The 24911-nt window shown below is 36.4% G+C and overlaps 1 protein-coding gene and 1 pseudogene across 1 annotated transcript in view; both read right to left on the bottom strand.

The window, feature by feature from the left end:
• GLG1 (golgi glycoprotein 1) overlaps positions 1–24911 on the bottom strand; it is a 103969-nt gene that overhangs the window by 50427 nt on the left and 28631 nt on the right. The window lies entirely within an intron of this gene.
• On the bottom strand, positions 4912–6356 carry LOC109459159 (STING ER exit protein pseudogene; annotated as a pseudogene).

Below are 24911 nucleotides of genomic sequence, written 5' to 3'. Positions count from 1 at the left end.
AGAGGAAACATGGCCAATACCAGCAAAAACTAACTATAGATAAAGTGTAAAAATAAAATGCTATGGGTTAGCACTTAGTCATTTGATAAGACACTGAAAGACAGAAATCTCAAGAAACAAAAAATGTGGGCGCTGACACAGGTTTGGTTCTCAGATTGTACCATTCCTGTGATGTCCCAATCAAATCATTTAATCAGACATAGTATATCTATTTCCACAAAACTGTAAATGAAGACAGGGTTGTCTTTACTCTTACAAGATGAATAGTATCAGGAATAACACCCAGAATTGCTAAGGTCGAATAGGGCTGAGGATTCCCCCGCTTTTGTTGACAATCAGTGAAATAATTCTTTGACATGTCCCAAGAAATGAATCAACAGTACAGCATTGAATAATTATGATGTACACAAAATTGTGCTAGGTATTTTTGTGGGATATAGAAGACAGATAAAACATTGTCTCTAACCTCAGGTAGTTTACAATCCAGCTGTAGAGATAAAATGGCACAATCAAGAAATTAAGCAGGAGTAGGGACTTGAGCTGGGTCTCAAGGATTTGACAGAAGAATGATTTCCAAAGAGGATGCCAGTTAGATGATCTTTCCGGGGCTTAGGAAGAAAATAATAGAACGTGTCTTTTTTAAAAGACTCATACTTTAATTTACATTTTAACTTTTTATAATGTGTATGTTAGAATAATGAATATTTTATGAATCACTACATATCTATTAAGGATATGCCTAATCATTTTTTCAAATGGTAAGAACATGATCAAGATAGAGGATTAAGAGCTGAACCTTTTTTTTAATTTAATTTTTTATATTAGTTTTAGGTGTATAAAAACATCATAATGATTAGACATTTAAACCCCTCACAAAGCGATAACCCTCCCCCTCAAGTGTACTACCCCTCTGACATCGTATATAGCTGTTACAATACCACTGACTATATTCCCTGTGCTGTACTTTATATTCCATGAATATCTATCTATCTATCTATCTATCTATCTATCTATCTATCTATCTATCTATCTATCTATCGTTGACATTCAATATCATTCTAATCAGCTTCAGGTGTACAGCGCAGTGGTCAGTTATGAAGTGCTCCCCCTGATAAGTCCAGTACCCGTCCGGCACCCTACATAATCTATACAACATAATGATTATGTTCCCCATACTGTAGTTCACATCCCTGTGACTATTTTATGACTACCAATTTGTACTTTCTAATCCCTTCGCCTTCCCCCACCTCCCAACCTTCCTCCCATTTAGCAACCATCACTTTTTTCTCTGTATCTCTGAGTCTATTTCTGTTTTAAGAGCTGAAACTTTTCTTCTTACCAGTTTAGGAGTCCTACCCTACCCCCACCCCCACCAACAAAAGGAAAAGTGAGGGCCCCTGGCCTGTGGAAGCATCAAATTAGAAGCTGAGCTCTGCCATATGATTAACTGCTCTGTAGCACTCTGGAGATAGAAATCTGGACTTCAAAAAGAAGAGACTCTTATATCAAGTGTTTCCTCACTGGAAATAAAATAATTGTCCTCTGAACAATAGAAAACTGGGAGAACATTTTATGAAAAGCTTCATAAATAGCTTTCTGTTAATTTAATGATCAAATCTTGTAGAACAGATTGCTGAATTGCATATATTCATAGCAATAAAGGAACTATGATGAACAGAGAAAAAAGAGAACACAATATATCCCCCCAATCCAACACAGCAGTGAAGACGATAGAGAAGGAACTCAGTTAATGGTGAATAAACGATGCAACAACATCATGTAAAGGATGAGGCACTGAGCTCTTGGAGAAACCTGCCTGGTGCCAATAGAGAATGGGATGGGTGCAGCAGGAAATAGTAAAAGCTGTCCCTTAACTGAGCTAGGCGCTACATTTATTTCTTACAACATGGTGGACTGTAATATAAATGGTATTGTGTTCAGTTTTACAGATGATGATACTGAAATACAGAGAAACTGAGTAACATGATGAAAGGTACATTGCTAGGAGACAACAAAACGATTTAAATAATGATAGTAAGTGGCAACTAATGCTTATTGTGATGCTTTCAGCTCGAAACCGCCCCAAAAAGGCTTGGTAGGTCAGGCTGCACACAACCATGGGGGGTTGGGGGGGACCTTTGGGAAGTGCAAGAGAAAGAAAGGTAAACAGGATGAATAAACAGACCTAGTGTTCTGGAGTGATTTGCTTGACAGATATATGATGAATTTCGATGTAGGCAGCCCAGTTAAGAAACTGATGGAGTAATTAGATCAACTAGGGATCTTGGATTAACCCTTGAATAACCACAGCAAGTTATAAAAAACTTGGCTTAGTTCTTTGGCTTTTCCAAATCAATGATTTAAATGTTTTGGGTATTACTGTATTTTAATCTCCTCATTAGGTAAGCTAAAGCTGAAATAGTTGATTTTAAGGCTTAAAACCCTAGCCTTCCTTTGTGTTTTGTAAATTCAGAACGGGTTTTAAAGAAAGGAACAGAATAGTGGAAGAACAATAGACTAAGAGAAGTATTCAGCTATAGAAGCTGTGTGATTTGGGGTGAGTCACTCAAACTTCTCCAGACCCTGAGGACAGGCTTTGGACTAGAACAGGGATTTCTTCACCTAGGATCCATAAACAGACTTTAGGAGTGAGACTGTCTTAAATCTGAATACAAACTTTTGTGTGCAAGTATATTTTTCTGGGAGGAGAATCCACAGCTGTCATCATAATTTCTAAAAGATCCATAAGACAAGAAAAAATTAAGAAACACCAATCTAAAATGCTTGAGATTCTTTCTAGCTTTATGAGTCTATAAAATCTGAGACGTAGAATATAAAAATAGAAATATTTATTGAATTCCACGTCTTTTAATGCTGGCAATTTGCGTATTATGATCATGGTTTCCTTCTTCATCTTAATCATTCTGTGCTGGTCAAATTAGATCAACCATCACATTCATTTAAGAGGATTGTTTTTACAGAAAGTACAAGTCTGAAACTATGATTTCCCGGAGGTGAACAGGCTGAGTTAATTAGTCTGTGAGAAATTAAAGCATTCACAAAACTACCTTGGAAGTTGCTTCAGTTTCTGAAATAGAAATGCTTGGGAGTTGTATTGTATCTAAAATATGGAACATTCTACAGTTGCATTGACTGAAGCTGAACTACCCACCAGCTCATACCTGGTACTAAACTAAGTGACAACAGACTGTTTATTAATCACCTGGGAGAAAACAAACAAACAAAAAATGTCAACAGTATCTGTGCTTTCATGGCCTTGCAAAAATCTGAAGACTGGAAAACAACCTGATGCCTCCTTCCGATTAGAGACATTCTGTTGTAAGATGTGAGTAAATTCTTCTGGGAGTTTATTCATCAAGAACTCAGTAAACGCCCAACTATGTGAGCAATCCACTTATTAACATGGCTCAAACCACTCCCCTCCTGCCCACCAAAAAAGCAAACTCAATATAATATAGTTAGTAACGATCAGATAAACCCAGTCTTAGACTTGATAAACTTTCCCCGAGCAAGTACAAACTGAATCTTAACCCTCAATCAGACTCATAACTGAGTTACTCTTAGTGCCTCATTCTGGCTCAATAAGTATGAATTTTTCTTATTTGCACCAGGGAATAGCTGGTAAGTATTGTTTTTCCAAAACGATAGTGATCAACATAGGCTTCATGCCCTCCAACAATGTTCTGATTCACTAAAGAGGTGTTCTTTTGCATGATTCTTTAAAATTCCTCCATCTTTTCAAAAAGGATTTATTGTACAGGTCCAATGGGAGATTTAAAAAAATATATATAAAATAGGGTTGGCCGGATGGCTCAATTGGTTAGAGCACGAGCTCTTAACAACAAGTCTGCCGGTTCAATCCCCACATGGGATGGTGGGCTGTGCCCCCTGCAACTAAGATTGAAAAGACGACTGGACTTGGAGCTGAGCTGCGCCCTCCACAACTAGATTGAAGGACAACGATTTGGAGCTGATGGGCCCTGGAGAAACACACTGTTCCTCAATATTCCCCAATAACATTTTTTTAAAAAGGTATAAAGTAAAGAATACAGATGCTGGCTCTCAAGTAAATTAGTGTGGTAGAGGAGATAAAACATGAGTCTATACCTAACCATCACGCAAAGCTGAATATGGAGTTGGTGTGTGTGTGTGCGTGTGTGGTGAGGGGTGCTGGTATTTTAAAGAACGGAAAAAGTACCATCATCCTCCACAAGTAGGATGATAGAAAGGAAACCAGAGAGTCTAATGGAGGACAGTACATTTAAGTTGAACCTTAAAAGGAGGCTGTAATTTGGTGCTGTGATGCTGTATGTTGAGGAGGATAAGATGGGGGTGTGAGATGGAAAAGGCACATTCTGTGCAGATGGCAGAGAACTGAGTATAGCGAGGTGACCATTTTTAGGCTTATATACTTGGCATCTCTAATACATGATAGGATAATCAGAAAGTTTTAATAAAATCTGAACACTGGTCCAATAATAATCTCCTATAATCCAAATTAATATGTTATGTTAAACACAGTGTAGAGAATGGTGATTTAATTTACTGTTATTTATTTGTTTGCTTCCCCAGTGGGTGGTGGGGTAACAGCTGGGAAATACAATACTGTATAGTTACATCTTTTTTTTTTAATCTTTAAACATTTTTATTAACTTTGAAGGAATAAGAACAGCTTCAGAAACTAGAGACACTCAAGCACTGATCTATACATAATTTCCACACAGCTGAAGAAGTTTACAACAAATGCACAAAAAAATAGTACAGAAGACCTATATATAGAAAGATTTAGAAAAATCCATTTCTAGAAAGCCGGTCAGATGGACTCAAAGACCTCACAGAATATAGGAGAATCAATGGGGAGCAGTGTAAGCCCTTGTGCTGGGGCATAAAGGTAGGAACTAGTCCATGCAATCAAGAAAAAGTTCTTTTTCCTCCTGATCTAAATGTTTGCCTCTGGTCTGATCCTTTGAACTGGCTGTCAGTCAAGGTCCCCTTCATTTTCACTTTCTTGGCTTCCAGTTCAGCGGCTCTTACTGACTCCTGCTCATGCCCTATGGTTGTTTTCAATCACTTTGGCATTCTGTGCACACGGGTCAGCAACTTCCCGAGCCTCAGTCTGCTCTTCCTCTTCATTAAAAGCAGACACACTGACAGAGCTGAACTTGCCCATGTCTTTGGCCTGTTTGGTCATCATCGCCTTCTTGGGAAGCTCTTGTTTCTGAGCATATATATTCGTTTTTCCAAAACCCTGGCCAAATTCGACTACTCCTCCATTCACGATGAAGGCCACAGGAGCATTCTTCTTCTGGAACAGCTAAGAAGAGTAGCAGTCCCCACCCCGCACACTTCTCCCTGTACTGTTCAGTGCCTTCAGGCCTCTGAAGATAGTCTCCCGTCTTCAGTGTTACAAACCCTGCGGGCACATTTGGCAGCACCAATTACACATCCCCGGGCCTCATGGGCAGTTTTTCTAACTGACAGTCCAGCACCAGGACCATCTGGCCACAAAAAAGGTAGGTGTGCAGGGGCTTCTTGCCGTTGTCATGTTGTTCCCGGTCCCAGGTGTTGGAGCAGACTACCCACTGGGACACTCCTTTAGGCAAAGCTCAGATAAGCAGCCTGAAAACTAAATGCCAAGAATAATGTATAGCTACTTCTATAGGAACATGCTGAGTTTTAAAACGGGTAAAAGATAGATAGGTAAGACCCCCCCCCACAGACAAATTAGGGCCCACTTATCCCTGATTCTTGGACAGTCTCACATAAATGCAAGACAGTGATGGGGCTATGGCGAGGTCAAGACTTGCCTCTTGGACCTTTAAAATGAAAATACCCTCAATATCCTTTAATTCTAATAAAGTCAAAAGGTGTGCATGTGTATATACATATGTGTGTATATATAACAGTGGGAATTAGCAAACAGTTCTGCTCTGGTTCAGATAGCATACTTAATCATACATAAAAATACTGGCAAGATTTTCAGCTCTGTCAAGTACTGATTCATTCATATTCAGTGAGGTTATACCCCTATTCTGAAAATATGAAAACACACAGCAATCTGCCTAATTACTGGACCTAATCACTGACAAAAAAAAAAAAAAAAAAAAAAGACTGAGCAACTCTTGACTCATGACAGGTTTTCCATATCCATGAAGATGTTAATACCCCAGAATTTACTTTCAGAAATTACATTTTACTTTTGTTTAAGAAAACTCTAAAACTAGTTAAACTGACCAAACAGAAATATCAAATATTAATATAATTTATCATTTTCTGTGGCCAGAGCAGGAAATAATGCCAAATAAGGATATAGTACAGTAGTCTCCCTTACCCATGGGGGATATGTTCCAATATCCCCAGTGGATGCCTGAAACCATGGATAGCAGCAAACCCCACACATAATGTTTTTTCCTATACATACATACATACATACATACATACATACATACCTATGATAAATTGGGCACAGTAAGAGACCAACAAAAGGTGAAAAATAATAAAATAGGTAATGATAACAATATGCTGAAATACAAATTATGTGAGTGTGGTCTCTCTCTCTCTGAAAATGTCTTATTGTACTTGCACTCACCTTTTCACTTAAAGGAAGCACTTTGCCTTTAGCATTTCCAAATTGCCAGGAGCAGTACTCTTGCCCTTTGGGTCTATTATTAAGCAAAATAAGGGTTACCTGAACAGAAGCACTGCAATGCTGCCACAGTCAATCAGATAACCAGATGACTAACAGGCGAGTAGCATACACAGTGTAGATACGCTAGACAAAGGGATGATTCAACATCTCGAGCGGGACAGAGCAGGACGGCATGAGATTTCATCACACTACTCAGAATGGCGTGCGATTTAAAACTTACGAATTGTTTATTTCTGGAATTTCCCATTTAATATTTTCGGACCGCAGTTGTCAGTGGGTAAGTGAAACCTTGAAAAGCAAAACTGCGGATAAGTGGGGCTATCATAATTTAGCTATTAAATAAAAACTACATCATTATGGCAAAAGGCTACATATTGGATTATGGTTCTACAAATCTTAAAGTTTATAAAAATGTAAACTACAAAAATATGTAGTTTTCTCTCCTATAAGCAACATTGTGAACTCTTTCCCCATTTTCATCCCTGTTTGACTATTATAAATCAAAAACAGGTACCTATAAACTGTAGGAAACAGGTCATCCTCAAAAGACTGTTTGGAGATTACTCCTTTGCACATATAGAGCTCAGTCAACCTTTTCATCAATTTCCCATTTGAGAGTGTCCAATAGTCAAGAAATGTAGAGCTGTCTGGGAATGACACGTGTTTTAAAATCCAGTTACGGCCTTGCGAAGACTCTGCCTCATTTCCCCCTTCACAATGTGAATGAGTGCGTTTCTCTGGGACTAGGTCATCCTCATGAGAGCCTACTATCAGCAGGAGGGAAAAGTTACCTCATTTTTTCTCCCTAGGAGATGACTTAGAAATCTGGAATCCAGTTTGGTGCTGGTGGGGAGCATTTTTACCTCATTTATGGGCGAAGGAAACGAGTCAAGCATTCTATCAAAAGCTTGGCGAGATTCCTCTTTAACCCCAAGGGAAAGAATCTTGGACAGGTCTATCCACTTGGTTCCCAACCATGGCAAGCACACAGCTATAAAGGGATAAAAGGCCTTGTTTTTCATTGCCCAGTTGCCTGGGTAGTCAGTTTTGGTGCCCATGTTACAAGAGTGGCACCTAAAGCAATATTATTCAGTCCAAAGTGGCTAACACTTATAAACTGTTTTGCAAGAAATTCACCAAAAAGGCCATACAGCAGGTCCTCACATAACATCGTTTCACTCAATGTTATTACAGTGATTAGGTGCTATAGGAACTTAACTCCTGTTTATGTCAATTATGTTCCTTATTTTTACCTCAGGATGCAGGAAGAAAAGCTTTGAGCATTTACATGAGACACATCTTCTCTGTAATATGTACTAAATAAAATCCATAAAATGCAACACTCTAAGACATTTAATATACACATTTAGGTTATAAACAGTACTGTACACATGTATATGTCTACTCTGAGTCATTTGGTTAAGAATCTTAACATTATGAATGTTGGCGGCCTGTTATGCCACTAAAATAAAGAATTCATAATTATATACACAAATCAATTTATGTGATTCATGACAGATTTTGTGAACAAAAATTTAGGACATAACTCACACTAAGATATCTTATAACATTTTATCTAATTAAGTAACTTCCTAAAAACCTTTAGCCAGAATTTTAATTTTTAAACTTTACCTAAAACTTACCAAAAACACACTTTAAAACATAATGTGGGATAATTTCGGCCTAAGAGCAAGTTAATGAAGCTTGAAAAGAAAGAGAAGTGAATACTTCCTTTCCAAAAAGCTTGACACTGAACAAGTAATTTCAATATTCATGACTTAACAACATAATTTATTCAACTGGTTACTAAAATTGTCCCTGCTTTCAGAACAAAGGAACAGTGTATAAGAATAGAAAGTTGATTTCCCTGGTTTAAAACTGCCTCTTATTTCATTTTGGGGCCATTAAAAATTTCTAAGTTTTTCTGGTTTTATTTTGTTCCCCTGCTTTCTTGTAAGTGGTAGTACCCTCAATTAAAAACAAAAACAAATTCCCATAAATGTAAGTTATCTCTTCAACCTGTTCCCTGGTTCACCAATAGCTTATTTAATATAATTATACACCCTCTCTAAAAAAACAAAAAAAAACAGAAACAGATAAAACAAACAGCAGATTCTTTCCCCAAAGATGACTAATCACCTCGCCTTAACATTTAAGGTTAAGTAGATCTAGTTACATAATTAATTGCCACCAAAATAGATCAGTTACAACACAAGTGTCTTGCCTCTGTGTATTGGCTTTGCATAATGAGGAGAGCAATGGACTGGGTAAGACTGTGCAATTGTTAATTCCAGATCCTATTCTACCAGGTAACTCGTGCAAGATTTGGGAGAAGCCAATCATTAATCCCATGCTCTGCCATTAGAATGCTTTCAATGTGAACTATGGTGAAAAGAGAAAATGATATTTTTTCAAACCTTTCTCCCATAAAAATTAGAGCCATACCTTTCTGAATCCCTCTTGACAACTCTAATAATATAATTACCAGCTCACACAACAGTTTACATCTGTGAAAAATATCCACTTCCAAGTAGAGGAACCATTGAAATTGTCTCTTATACCAAAAGTTGTATTCTTGTGATATATATAATTTCATTTAATCCACTGATGACAGCTTAAACTTGTATTTTTAGAAAAGAAGAATTAAGCATGAAAAAGTCAGTTTTAAAGTCAATATTCAATGTCAGTTTCTGAATGAGAACCCGACTCACAGCAAGCCCTTTAGCATCTCTACCATTCTGAAAACATCTGCCAAGGGACACCTTCTTCAATCTGAAATTGAATAAAAATTTCAAATCTATGTTCTTAATTAATTCTTACTTGGGGCAACTATGACATCACAGAGCAGGCAAAGGCACAAATAATTTTGTTGACACAAATTTAGCTTCAAGTGATATCTATTTTGAAATTTCTCCTGAAAATATTAGAATTCTATTGAAGTAAATTCTTGGTTGATCCCAAGAAGCCCAGTCTCTGGTAGAATTCTTCTTCTTAAGATAAGTTACATTTCAGGAAGTTCCTGGAAGGCAGTAGTCACAGCCTTCCTGGGCTACCACAATACTAGGGACACAGTGGCATTCTATATACATTTGTCACTTGGTTGACAGAAATTCTAACTGACCTCCAGGTTTCCAAAGGCAAACTGGCAGTCACTGGGGTCACAAGAAAATAAACAGCTTTTCCCAAATTTTTCCTTTCTGATCTATTTTTCGGACCTTTAAATTTTAACGTCAATTCTCTAACAAAAACTCAAATTAAGACCAAGACAACTGTGCAATGACTTCAAACCGACAGGACAATAAATTATTAAATAAGGATGTCTAGAAGGACTAGTCTCAGAAAATTAAGGCCACTATTTTGGTTTCTTGATGAAAAAGCACTAGGATGGGGAAGAAAAGGATTATCAAGAATTACATTTCTGGGTGGCCGGATGGCTCAGTTGATTAGAGAGTGAGTTCTGAACAACAGGGTTGCCGGTTCGATTCTCGCATGGGATGGTGGCCTGCGCCCCCTGCAACTAAAGATTGAAAAGGGCAACTGGACGTGGAACTGAACTGCGCCCTCCACAACTAGACTGAAGGACAACGGATTGACTTGGAGCTGATGGGTCCTGGAAAAACACACTGTTCCCCAACATTCCCCAATAAAAAAAAAAAAAAAGAAAAGGATAAACTTTGGGGGGAAAAATTACATATCTGGAGTTCCTCTGCACACCTCTAAAGGAATTCACCTTTATGAAACTAATGAAAATAAATAAATTCATTATTTATTTAAATCCAATTCCCCCAGGAGAAAATGTTCATCCTTCAAATGAAGTTTTAGAAATGACCAAGAAAAAAATCCCATACGAATAAACACCAATGGATTAGATCTGAAGGAAAAAAAAAAAGAAAACTTTTTATCTCTTTAAAATTCCTTTAACACATCCTTTTAAGAATGTCTAAAAATTAGATATAAACTGGTTACAACATACGTATAAGGTAAAAACCAATCAATTTCATGTGAATGCTCAGTAAATTCTGCTTCATTTCTTTCTTTCAAATACCTATTTCAGAAAGTTAGAAGACAGAGGGGTCCTGGGCAGTGAGGGTGAGGTGCATGGCAATGGCTGCAGCTGAGTATCAGTCAATCCCTTGTAAAGGACAGAAAGGACCTGCCTTTTTTTGGGCCTGTTGAGGAGGAAGAAATGTTGAAAGGGAGAGGGACTGAGAAGTGAGAGAGAAAAAGAAAACAGAACTAAAGAGCAAAAAGGTGATTATGTCCCTAAGATAACAAATGGAAAAATAATTCAAAAGGGAAGGGGAAATAATGGGAAAGCCATCTCTTAGGAAGAAAAACTCCCTTCTTAGTTTCTCAATAGTTGCTCAGAAGACATTCTTGCTGGCTTCTGCTGAATCTGATAATACATTTCTAATTTTAGTCCCTGTTCCACTCTGTTCTTCACCAATTCCACTCAGTCTCCACGATCCCAGTACCCTGCAAGTCTAAGTCAATGAAGATTCTGCATAAAACTTAAAATGCTCTCTATTCAACTAAAATTGCTGCTAAATGAAAGAATAAAAAGGAACTTTACTCTTTTGTAAAGGGAAAATGCAAATAGTGGTATTTACTTACTAAACAGGAAACTGCCTCTACTAATTGTGTCAAACCACTGCAAGTAGACATTCAATTTGTTATGTCAGTAGCAGTTTTGTTTGGTGAGAAAGAAAACTTTTATAAATTATGCTTCTGTTCTACAGAAAGTAGAAAACTTTTCTTACAGTATAAGAAAGAGGGGAGGTGAAAGCCAGAAGAATCTGCTTTAATATTAATTAAAAAATAATTATAAGGGTAATACAAATTGCTATGTGTCTTAAACTTTATAGGATCCACTGATTCTTTACATGTAACTTTAATAAAAAAATAAAACTTAAAAAAACTAAATTATAATAAAATTAAATCTGAAACTTGTTAAAGATACTTATCTTGTTACTAAAACTGTGCGGAGTTTATTCTTGTGAATCTCAAAACCTAAAACTGCTGGTGGAATGAGAATTTACTACACTTCCTATTAAGGCATGATCTTGACTTTGCCCTCTACAGATTCTTGACTCAAACTACACGGTGTACTTATATCATTAAATTCAGGCTGACAATGTTGAGTGTATGTGGTATTTAGGAGGTGACTTCAGAGTTGGCAATTTATTAGATGTGAAAGTGGGGAAAAAAGAAAGAAGGATGATGGCTGTCCTGGTTTCCAGGTTGGAGGACAAAGTAGATGGTGGTACATTCACTGAGAAGTGAAATCCAGGCCCAGCGGGCGTGGGGTAGCAGGTACTAAACTCAGTTCCAGAGATGCTGAGATTGAGGTGCCCGTGAACATCCCCCACACATGCGGTTGGCAATTAAGTGTCTGGAGCTCCGAAAAAAGTTTTGGGCTGGTGATAGAGACGCGGGAATCATCCCATTTAGGTGTGAAATGACCGCGAGTGAGTGAGAATAGAAGCATGACATTTAAGCACTTGATAGAGGAGGTGACTAAGGACCGACTGATAGGAAAGTCACAGGAACTATTTTAAGAAGGGAGTGGTCACATATTGATGATTCCATTTATATAAAATGTCCAAAAATGCAAATTTAGAGGCAGAAAGGAGATAGGTACAGTCTAAGTGTGGGAACAAATGGGAATTAATTATAAGTGGGTATAAGGGATCTTTCTGGAGGGATAAAAATGCTCTAAAACCGATCTATGGTGATGGTCGCACTATTCAGTAAAGTCACTAAAAACCATTGTAAATCTGAAATAGGTGAATTCTATGATATGCAAAATATACTTCAATAAAACTTAAAATGAAAAGATTAGGTGGAGTATTGCATCTTCCACACTGTGATGTGGGTACTGTCTCTAGTGTGAGAAAGTGTTTGGTGAAATTTATAATAACCAAAATTATAAGTGCCTTCACCAGGCAAGCTGGAAACTCTTCCTTTAGACATCTAAGTATGTACTCACTTCTATTTTTCAAAAAGAAAAGAGAGATGTTTTACTTATTAAAGTTCAGGGCAACCCTCCAAGTTCAGCAGGTAAAATGTGGTACAGACGTACAGAGAACAAAGGTGTTATATAATAAGCAGACGGTTAATTCCTAATCAGGTACATTTGGAAATGTGAAGGGACACTTTTATTTATCATATGGACTTGGGTGGCAACATGGCATTTACAGGGCAATGTCTTAACTATAATTTACTGCTTTTAAAAATAGTAAATCAGGAATACATACTGGTATTCACTTATACATAATAAAAGCTTCCTCAATGTTATTGGGTCAAACAGTTGTAAGCAGGTATTCAACTCTTGATATGACTATAAAAAATATAAATGTCCTTTAATGCACAAGACAGTACCGCACAATGAGAAATGGTCCCTTCATAATGCCAAAAACATTCCTGCTGACACACACTGATTTAAACTATGTTCCTATTAGCACCTCGAAAGGTAAAGTACCTGTAGATTATTATTCTAAAATATTTAAATATAAGGTATCTGTATTACTAACAAAATGTTTCACTACATTCAAATTAAAAATATAATTTCTCAAAATTTCAACTTTGAAACACCACACGACTATTAGATGTTCAAATTTTAGAAATAACATATTTAAAGACATATTTAATTTTTCAGTTATGTGTCACTTAGCTTGAACCAGCCTTATAAATTTCTGAGCTTGAAGCATTTTTTTTGGCAGACCAGGCACTAACATTTATAAGTACTTCTCTGTAATGTTGAATTTAATATTTTCCTTTGAGTCTTTAGAAAATGTGATTTCATGAGCTGCCTCAAGATACAACCGTAGTATACTGTATTCTCTCTAGTAAACCTGCTTATATATTCTTGGAAGATGGAATTTTGCCAATTTCATTTTTTTTGTGTACACAGTGCCTAGTACAGCTGATACACAGTAGGTGCTCAGTATTTGTTTCAAGAATAACTGAATAAGGTTATTGAAAGTAAAGGGGTTCAAAACAGGCCTCCCCAAGATGTGCCAATTTGGCATGTGAATTATGTTGCCCTGAAGGCAATTGAGACAAGAAACTTTTACCTCTCGCTTAAAGAATTTAAATTAGAGGTCTTGCCCATAACAAGAGTTATCATCAGAAATAACTTTTAATGACCTATCTATAAGGCAGGGCAAATTTCTAATTGCTAAACATGTTTTTCTTATCATCCTGTGAATGACCTTCGTCCTCCCTGAAGTCCGAAGGTGCCTTAGCTCAGAATGTCACATATACCTCATTTTCCCTTTCTGTCTCTGAACCTCTCATGTGTGTGGGGTTCCCATATGTACGTCTGCAATTCAGTTAGGTCATTTTCTCTTGTTAATCTGTCTCATGTCTATTTGATTATTAGACCAGCTGAAAGAACCTAGAATGGTAAAGTTTCATCCTTCCCCACAAAAGCTAATAAACATAATCTATATGATAAACAAAACCTACCTGTGTGACTTTATTTTCAGGAGAATTAGCTATTATACTGGAAACCCTTAATAGTAATTTTATAAGGTTGAGAAACATTTGGATGAAGGTCACAATGAACTGAATGACTGCTCTAGCATAAAACAAAGAACAGGCAGAGGGCAGTTACTTGGAAAACATAACTGGACACAAAGGACAAAACACACAGAAATGAGAGAGGAACAGTGATTAGTCCCTTCTACTTGTCATGTTCTAAACTCTATCACATAGAACTATTAATACAAATTTCAGCCTATCTTCCAATACTTACACTAACACCTAAGATCAGTATTTGCAAACTCTTTTCCTTCTGGATATTTGGTCAGGAGAGTGGGGTGAGTAAGAGAGGAAGGGATAATTACCGAGACAGGGCACAGTGGTGGAGGGGTGCCAGCATGTAAGGGGCACTGAAAGACTTATTGACTGTATTCTGAAAGGTACATACTTTCCTTTCTTGCAATAGTCATTTAGAAGCTTCTTTCTGAGGTTAGGTAAGATATTCCATGAAGTTCTGAGTATGTGTTTTCAAAATGTGGCCAAATGTTAAAACTGGTGGGAAAAGAGTTGTGAGACTCAACTGATAAGATACCATAATGTCCTCAAATCTTAATATATCTTGGTCAATATTTTGGCTTAAAAGGTTAAGCATATGGGGAGCAGTGTCTCTGCTTTATGCCAGGCAATTGTCTCCAAGGGTGTGGGTTTCCTAGTCACACCATATGGTGCTGCTTTCATTGGCACGGGCAGGTCAGAAGCTGCCAAAAAACAAATATGCTATTTGGGGCCATAAAATGTGATAGATCCCAAATTTAAAACATAAGAATTTTCTAAATTAAAGAAGATCTTTTTTAATTTTAAGGTTTCAAAAATATTGGACTTTTATAATTCAAGGCTCAATTGGGTAACAGCTCTGTCTTTGAAATAAGACAAAGACAAGAGTCAAGAGATGGGAATAAGCTTGGCAGCAATTCTCTGCAAAAAAAAAACATTTTAAGGATTTAAATGAAATCTCTTTATAGTTATACTATGAAGGTACAATGTAGAAAAACTTAGCTTTTGGAATGCTATGCTCTCATAACATCAAACAAGGGCAGTAGATGTGAGAAGCTGAAAGACAGTTCATCTATGAGATGGATTCTGTATTTCTCTCTAGCTACTTCTACAAGGTTCTGCACAATAATACATCTCCAACTACTCAAATAAGCTAATCTAATGTTTGAAGTTAGAGCAACCTTGGAAATATTCACGTTGAATCCAACAGACAATCTATTTAACTCTTACAAACTCAGCTCTAGCTTTGAGTAACTAGGTCCAGGATTCTAAAAACAATTTTAAATGCTGTATCGAAACTGGTAATATTAATCTCAAAGCAGCAATTTTTGAGCTTGCACATTGAGTGCTAGCCTTTCCCCTAAGCCTGCTCCTTTTTCCTGAATTAGGTTAATTATTATAGGTAATAAAAATAGTTTTTAGTTTGCTCTGAGCTGGCAAAATGCATTTTATGAACTGCTTTATATAAGCAAGAAAATTTTAAGGATTAGGTTAAACCTAAAACTACACATGAAAATTCCATTTTCCTGCGCACCTAATACATTGCACAATAATAAACAAAAATTATCTACGCTAAGATGAATTGTAAACTCAAATAATACTCAAGTAAGGAGGGCTTTGATAAACATGTAAAAACATTCATACAAGCTATTGTGGTTCTCCAAGTGCATCAATATTATCATTTACAAATTCTTGGGCCCTCACCCTCAACCTATTGAATCTGTGTTCTAACCAGGCTTCCAGGTGGATCCAAGTTTAAGAACCATTGAGGTAAGAGTACTTGGACATTTGATATAAGAAAGACAAAATATGCCAAATACGAGTATAGATCATTATTGGAAGAGAAGGGACATCTGTTCCTGCCTTGGCGAGGTTACTACTTGCAGGCAGTGGCGCAGGCCATGTAAGGGTACCTCAGTAAGAACCTTCGGAGCAGCTCCCCTTGCCTGCCAATACCAGTGCTGTAACCCGCTAGCTACGTGCCCCAGAAGCGAGAGGCCTAAGCCAGCAGCCGATACTCACTCAGCTTTTAGCTGGAAAGACTGACTCTACGGAGAATCAACTTGTAGGACGGTACACCTCAACTAAATTTGCACCTTATTTCTTTCATCTCTCCTTTGCCTGGAATAATGACATAATTAATCATTGCTTTGGAGTATGTTCTTTCTTTACTGGCTTATTAAGAGACATAATCCTGTATGCTATTGGCTTGTGAAATATGAGTATAAATTATAATTCCCACAGTGAAGCTATGTCAAATAAATTACTGGCAAAGACAATCTCATTTTCTGAGCATAATTTGCCCCAAATAAAACACTGTGACATCAACACTCAGATTCTCCTACACTAACTGTTAAACAATTTTGGGACAAAAAATGGGTGTTTTAATAAATCATAAATTCCTAACTGGGCAGGTCATGTGCGTAGTCACGCCCCAGACCTATAGCTTCTTTAGTGAAAGGTTTTAAAGTAAGCCCTGTCCATTGTTCTTGTGCGTCTAGGTTAACACACTTTTGAAATACCAGAAGTAATACCCCTTGAAAGCATAACCACCCTCAGAGTACATAATCTTGTTAACTATCCTACAATCCAATCCCTACCTTGCTTTCTCCCACTTTTGTGTAATCTTCCTTAAATTCCTTCCTTAATTCCAAATGCATAAAAGAAAATGCAAAACTGTTATTCTCCAGAGCATTCGAGATCTTGCTTCCCAGCATCATATATCGTCAGTTTTGCTCAAATAAACTCATAAAAATTCTCTACTGGCTTGTACATTTCTTACATCAACATAGCTTAACAGTATTAGTTAGGTAAATAGCAATTTTCTGCAACATTCTTTAAAATAGGTATAGACTCCTTAGCAGTTTCAACTCCAATTCTTAACACTTTGCCATTACTTGGTCTTCTTGTGGCTGCTAAAAGTTTCCACTATATACCCAAATTCCATAATTTGGTAAAGAGCACTTTTACAGAAGTAGCCATCTGACAGTAGTAGGACTCCCATAGGCAAAGATACAAATTACCAATCTAGATTTATTTTTAAAGATCCTCAACCAAAGAATCTACATCCGACATTCTCAACCATAGAAACATGGTTTACAACACTGGTACATTTCAGTGACAGACGTCTTGAAGAACCAGATACAACACAAAACAGTCATCTATAGGAGAAACTTGGGAATTACTATTCACATATTATCCTTGGGGAAAAAAATCAATTTGTACAATTCCTCAGTATTTTTCATTTAAATCCTAGTTTGTTCCAAAATGATTTAAGGCAGAATTTCTTCACTAAATGGGTTGAGACTCCTACCTTTTTGTCAATATACTACTGCTAAATATCAGATGGTCATTTAAAGTTAGATGGGACTTCATTAAATCATGATGAAAATGAACAGTCAGGAAAAGAACTAAGTTATGGACAGGAACTTTGGTAAAGTGCATGAATAAAACTATCTTTTGATGGATGTATCATTAATATTCATTTCCTCAACTTACAAGTTCAATGACATCGTTGTTTGGGACTTTAGCTCTCTGCTCAACAGTGGACTTACTGATAGATACTCAAATAAAGATGAGATGCTAATATAAAAAGATGTAATTTCCTTCAGTTTATTATATAGGATTTTTATGGTGAAATGGAAAAAATAAAAACCATCAATATAAAAACATCACTTAATCAGTTATAGCTTGCTAGGAGATACCAACTGGATGGACTCTTCTCACATATTGATCAAATGACCACTGTGGTAGTTTTACAAATATGTTCACAAATTGCAATATTCCTTTCTTTGAAATCTACATCAGGTCACCAAACTCCCCAAATCACAAACTTGTCTTTGTTTGGTGGCTTTTTTTTAGACTGACAAAACATAAAACAGGTCAAAAACAGGTCAATTATTCATGTGGTGAAAGGATCCAAAAAACTGAAAACTTATTACAAGTTTCGTTTAAATCTGTCAACTCCATCAGTACATTTAAAATGTGATTCCACTCTCCAAGGAATGATTTGCAAATATTTTTGTGTAAAATAACCAGGCATATAACATCAAAATAACTGTTAATGTGTGTTAATCAATTTCTGTAATATAGTGCAGCAGCAGCAAAATTTTCAGACTGCAGAGGATGGCACAGAAGTCTCCTGCCTCCTGCTAGCTCCTCCTTCAATGGCAAGAACTAAGATCATTACCAGGATTTCTCTCATTTATTTATGCTAACTAAGGAACCTGGTTTAGAATATATAAACCCATATTTGTATCTTGCTTTGGAACATCAGATGTTCCAAAACATACGGATTAGCAATGGATTAACTTCATTATGTTTTCCTTGAACTAATTATTAAAACGTGCACCCACTCCTGAATACTCCTGAATACAGGATGGCCAATGGCTCAGAAACAATTAGTCCAGGATTTAAACAATTTCTGTAGGAAAAAATAGTCACTAATTCATACAAGGAGAATTCTAAGCTGGTGATAATTCACCTACTTTATATTACAGTAAGAGTTAATTATAAATACTTACATCACAAACAATCTCTTATATTATACTACAATAAGAGTTAATTACAAATTCCTAAATCACAAACAACCCCTTTTGCTTTCACTATAAGAAAGCAAAACAATCCAATAGGAGAAAACATGATGTTGGAAACGAGCAACCTAAGAGACTGTTGATTATTTCACCATTGCATAAAACTTAATTTCGAATACTACTAGTTCTTTAACTAGAAAGTTTAAAGTTTTTTACTAAGAAAAATGGACTTCTCGCCACAAAATTTTTGAACTTTCTGCAGGAAAAAGTCTTGACTAAAATTACATATCCTATACTACAGGGATCCAATCTTGTCTCTTGACCTATGAGTGGAAGATACTGCGGTATAGCTTGTCCAACTATTTAACACATGAAATAGAGAATGGTAGGACAGTGGCAAAAAAGGAGGGGAGGAATGGGACACATCCTATTTTTGTTGAGGAAATAGTGTGAGTTGCCCACATATCATCTACTTTGCTTTTATAGAACATGGAACAGACAACATCTACTCTTAGTTCAAGTGCTTCAGGGGGGTACTTCATCCCTGAAACGCGTGGAGCAAATGACTCCACAATCGTATGCATATAAAATTCCTAAGTGGTTCAGGGACTCTGACAATGACAAACTATAAAACATTTGCAAATAATGTTGGCAAGAATGGAGGTGTGGGGATAAGAGCTATTTTGGTCACTTTGTCACCATGTAGAAACTGTGAAAGAAGCCGGTCCCAAAAGCAGGTATTCAGAAAGAAAACAGTCCAGCTAAGAGGTTGAGCCCCAGTATCTAGCTAAGCCCGAAGCCAGTGTTATACTTTATCTTTATAGTTAAAGGAAGCCAATTCTCTTTTCTGCTTAAGCTAGTTTGGATAGGACTTTGCGTTACTACAAAAGAATCATAACTCCGAGCTGATATGTGAGGAACATATACTTTTTATTTAAATCTCACTCTGATGAAACAAAGGTGAAAGAAACATTAGAATAATTTTACTACTCTTTAATCTAGCCCATGTTTACTTAAAGTTACAATGATAATACAATAAGTAGGTCTCTTTTCTTTTAAAGAAATTCAGTGGTAGTATGCACACTACATGCTAAATGCAATGAAGTCACCCAAATTTAAGGGGATATGGGGAAAAAAGAACACGGTACTTTTAATACATTAAAGCTAAATCTTCTACACTCTGGCAAATGGGCCTGTTTAGCACCAAAGCATATTTAACAGCAACTTCTGTCTAGTGTTTTTCAAAAGGAACATGGCATACTTGCATATCCTATATCTATCTAATCGCAATGGGATCTGTCAGCGTTTTACATCACATTTTTCAATAAGGCCTAGAAGAGTTACCAAATTTTCACCTGCTTAGTTGAAGTCTCATCTGTTTTTTTAATGGGCAGATGGCAAAGTTTATATCTCGGTATTAAATAAATTCTATTAACAGATTCCCGGCTGCAGCTATAGTATGCTGGAACCCCAATGGGGATTTTAGTGATGGTCTCACAGCAGAACAAACCAAATGGGAGTTTTCTAGAACTATTAAAAACTAAATGCCTGCCTCTCTGAAAAGGCCTAGAAGCTGATAACATGTAGGTAGCCCTGGAAAGAAGTCATCATGTTTGTTTTCTCAGAGATTGGTCTGTGAAACAAAACCAACTAAAAAAGAGTTTTGTGGCTATTGGTTTGTAGCAGTTGCTGCTACAATTACTACAAGGATGCAAGTCAAGAGAAGGAAAAAAAGTGCATTAAACAAAAAGACAAGTGTAGGAAGAGAACTTGTTCATGTTCTCATAACAAAGGGGCTAGATTGCTGATGTAAAAATGTGGTAAATGTTTATAGGCTGATAAATATTAACATGCTCAATTTTGCAATTCAAAACATTTTGAATTATTTAATGTTTGGAATAAACTCCAGCTTGACTTTATAGTGACTATCTCAGCTGACAATGATCCTAGACACATTGTGCAAACGTAAACGTAAACATCAGTGCTGATTTTAATGCATAATAAACCAAAGTACGATGTATGGGCATGTTACGAAGCACACAGAGTTGTCAAATCATTTAAGGGGCAAAAATTTCACTTTTATAGCTCAACTACATTTATTAATATATTTCTTCTTTTGCCTTGTCAACTACAAAATTCAATATGAGTGGGGACAAAAGTACCAGCTGTTAAGCATCCATTCACCATTCCACCAATTTGATTCACCTTCTGCCACGTCTCTGACACACTACTCTAAAACATTTATTTTGCTATTCTAGTAAAGACATATCTAATTTGAAACTGCTAACCTCAAGATCCAAGAATCACAGCAAAAGCCTACTGCAAATTACCAAAATATTTGATCTTCCTATAATACTTAAATACCTAATTCCTAGCTTGTGAAGCCCAGAGCAACATGATAAACCACATTCTTAAAGAAGAGTGGCAAGCAGTTATTTGGTAAGTGTTAAGAAAAATGACCATTTCCTTAGCTACAACAGTGTGTAAATATAATAGAAAATAACTGGGCAAGAAAGATTTGTTTGTTTTCAATGGAAGGAAAAAAATATTTAAATGAAATCCTTTTACATCTCACCTATAGATTTAAACCGGAGAATGTCACATTATAATTGCTTTGTGCGCGCACACACACACACACACACACACAGTAGATTAGAAAAATAGCTCACTGTAAAAAAAAATTGAATCCTAAATAAATAAAATTACTCGATTCAGCTACTTCAAAATAAGATTGACATGATTTTTTTTAACCATACATTTCCACTAGGCGTGTCACAGCTCCTGAGTATGGGGGGTGGTCCTCTGTCATTCGGGTACTAAGCAGCCATCAGTAAGTGTTTTGGTAATCACTTTGTTTTCATACAAAGCCTGAATTTCCCACATTGGTAAGCACTCAACTTCTTACAGCCACAAACATATCTGGCCAACTCAAAAGCCCCAAAGAACACAAAAATATTTTGTTTCATCCTTTTGTTAACTGAAGAAAAGAAAGTTTTTGTCTTGTGTGTGTGTGTGTGTGTGTATGTTTAAACTGAAATGAACATTACCCACTGACTTTAAAGGACTCTTAGGTTCTCCCTCCTAAAATATGAGTCTCCACCTATTTAATTTTCATAGTTCTACATATTATACTTGCAAAGTGCTTAATCAATAGTATCCTAAATCTGGTGTGCATGTGAATTAACAGGGACACCTAAAAAAACGCGTATGTGGTAATCCATTTCTGGTAATGGGTTAGATTATTTTTAACAACCCTCAACTGTGTCATCCAAAAGTATTAGAAGATTAAAACAAAACTTCTTAAGGGCCAGCCCGGTGGCTCAGGCGGTTAGAGCTCCATGCTCCTAACTCCGAAGGCTGCTGGTTCAATTCCCACATGGGCCAGTGGGCTCTCAACCACAAGGTTGCCTGTTCAACTCCTCGAGTCCCGCAAGGGATGGGGGGGCTCCGCCCCCTGCAACTAAGATTGAACACCGCACCTTGAGCTGAGCTGCTGCTGAGCTCCCAGATGGCTCAGTTGGTTGGAGCGCGTCCTCTCAACCACAAGGTTGCCGGTTTGACTCCCGCAAGGGATGGTGGGCTGTGCTCACTGCAATTAGAAAACGGTAACTAGACCTGGAGCTGAGCTGCGCCCTCCACAACTAAGACTGAAAGGACAACAACTTGAAGCTGAATGGCACCCTCCACGACTAAGATTGAAAGGACAACAACTTGACTTGGAAAAAAGGCCTGGAAGTACACACTGTTCCCCAATAAAGTGCTGTTCCCCTTCCCCAATAAAATCTTAAAAAAAAAAAAAAAAAAGACTTCTTAAAAGCAACAAAGAGCTAACTATACTTTAGGTGTTACCAAGCCAAAACTGAAGGAAAAAGGGGTACCCCAAAACATAGGAGAGCTGAAAAGCTCACTTTTCCCTTGAAGGCATTTGCTAAACCCATCAAAATGGATCCTCCTTTTTGAAGGGCCATATGGGCAGAAAACAAGCCCAAGACCTGCCCAAGGTACAAAATCTCATGTGAAATGCTCCCTGGTGTAAGCTGGACTCTCAAAAGGCTACACCCTTGAAGAAGGGTAAACTACAAGTAACTAGCCCTTCTACAGATTTCCATTGTCTGGGAGTTTCAGAAAACCCCAAGACTGTGTAACTAATTTGAGGGGGTACTGGACTGGGTGTGGCCTGAACCCCCTTGATAGAAGCAAATAGAAGTCCTTTCAGAAAAACAGCACTTTCATCTTAAGCCCCAAATTATCCCCACAAATAATTTCCTAAGAGATAATGAGCAATATACAGTAAAAATAACTAAACATATTATGAAACAAGATACCATTATGAGAATCAGCAGAATGGCAAAGAAACATACCTTAAAAGACTTCAGTTATTGGAATTATTAGACAGAGATGATAGATCATATTTGCTATACTTAACCTTCACAATACAAGGAAAAAGAATCATTTGCTATTTTTATACTAAATACTTTATGAATAATATAAAGTAAAGTGAAAAACTTTATTAGAAATCTTAATATACATCTTAACATGATAAATCCAAATATGTATTCTATATTTTCCTAAGTTTGTAGGGATACATATCCGTTTATCAACTGCCAATCACAAACCTGGGGCATTTTCCACCTTGTAAATACTGATTCCAGATTTCAAACACATTTCTAACAAATTCTACGTTATCATTACTTCTGGTTCTTCTTGAATTTGCATCATCAAATTGCAATAGTTTAAAATTTTCTGATGTCCCAATTTTGTTGAAAACAGGACTGTCTCTTCTTTTCTCCGTAATTGCAAAACATTTTCAAAATATTAAAAAAAAAAATCACAATAATAAATCCAAAGAATATTTTCATTTCTATATCACCTATTTCCTTCTATTCACCTTTGTATACACATTTGACTTCAGTATTTGTCCACTAGTAAATTTTGGTGCAAAAACATCATAGAAGATGTACAAACTCTTGTCACATATCCTCCTAGCAAAAGGAGACATTCTACGGACTGTCACAAAATACTGCATGATGAAAGCCTTCTTGCTGAATGACTAATCAGATGAGAATAATACATTTCATTTTTATTCTTAGAAATAATTTGTTCACCCAATGAATTTTGAATTTCAGAAAATTTACCTAGGATACTGTCATCTGAAGACTCAGTCTGAAATGTTGCTTTTATACTATTAGAATATACATCAGTGTTGCCCAAAAGAAATATAATCTGAGCAACATATGGAATTTTACATTTCCCACTAGCTACATTAAAAAAGTAAAAAAATATATATATTTTAATATATATCCACAATGTTATTTCAACAATGTAATAAACACAAAAAAATTGATATGTTTTCAATTTCCTTTCTCTTTCCAAGTCTCTGAAACCCGTGTATATTTGATACTTCCAGCACATCTCAAGTGCGCAATCGCCACCGATGGCTGACAGCCACCATACTGGAAAGCATAAGTCTACAGTGCTGCTATTTGTCCGTTTACATTTGTCTTCTAATCCAAATAACTGTGAAGTATTTTCTTCTGTCAATGTTCTTCTCATTGCCATTATGGGCAGAAAATGAAAAATTCTGAATTTTCAACTGCATTCAATGAAAGCTTAAAACACAAAGATGGCATCTTAGAATTACAAAAGGGCCCACTGCATCCATCCATATGGTAACTGCAAGACAGAAAGTCAATTTTCTCTTTGCTTTTTGAAAGATTTCTAAAAAAGAATAAAGGTCATGAGATATCAATCTTCACAGATATTATTGTTCAACAAAGAAACTCAAAAACTAAAATTGGATCCAATGGAACTGTATAGTACAAAAGTTAAAGAAATGAGACAAACTTGAAAAAAAATCTTCAGGGAACAGGACAATATAAAAAGTGATTTAGCAGAGAAGAACTGGAAGAGCCTAAAATTTTGAAAAAAAACAAAACAAAACTGGATGACTCAAACTACTTGATTTCAAGATTTAATATAAAGCAATACTAATTAAAAGTGTGACATTGACAAAAGCATAGATATACAGATAAAAGGAATGAAACTATGAATGTGTTAAAACTCATAAACAGCACACCAAGCCAAAAAAAAAGGTAAATTTTACCACCTGTAAATTGTACCTTAATTAAAAAATGGGAAAAAACGGTGAACTATGGTTAATCTGGTTAAAA

Source organism: Rhinolophus sinicus, chromosome 8 (genome assembly GCF_057876585.1).
Source record: "Rhinolophus sinicus isolate RSI-liver-muscle chromosome 8, RSI-T2T, whole genome shotgun sequence".
In the NCBI taxonomy this organism is placed as follows: domain Eukaryota; kingdom Metazoa; phylum Chordata; class Mammalia; order Chiroptera; family Rhinolophidae; genus Rhinolophus; species Rhinolophus sinicus.
Note: the sequence above shows the minus strand (reverse complement) of the source record. Positions and strands in the feature narration are given on the sequence as shown.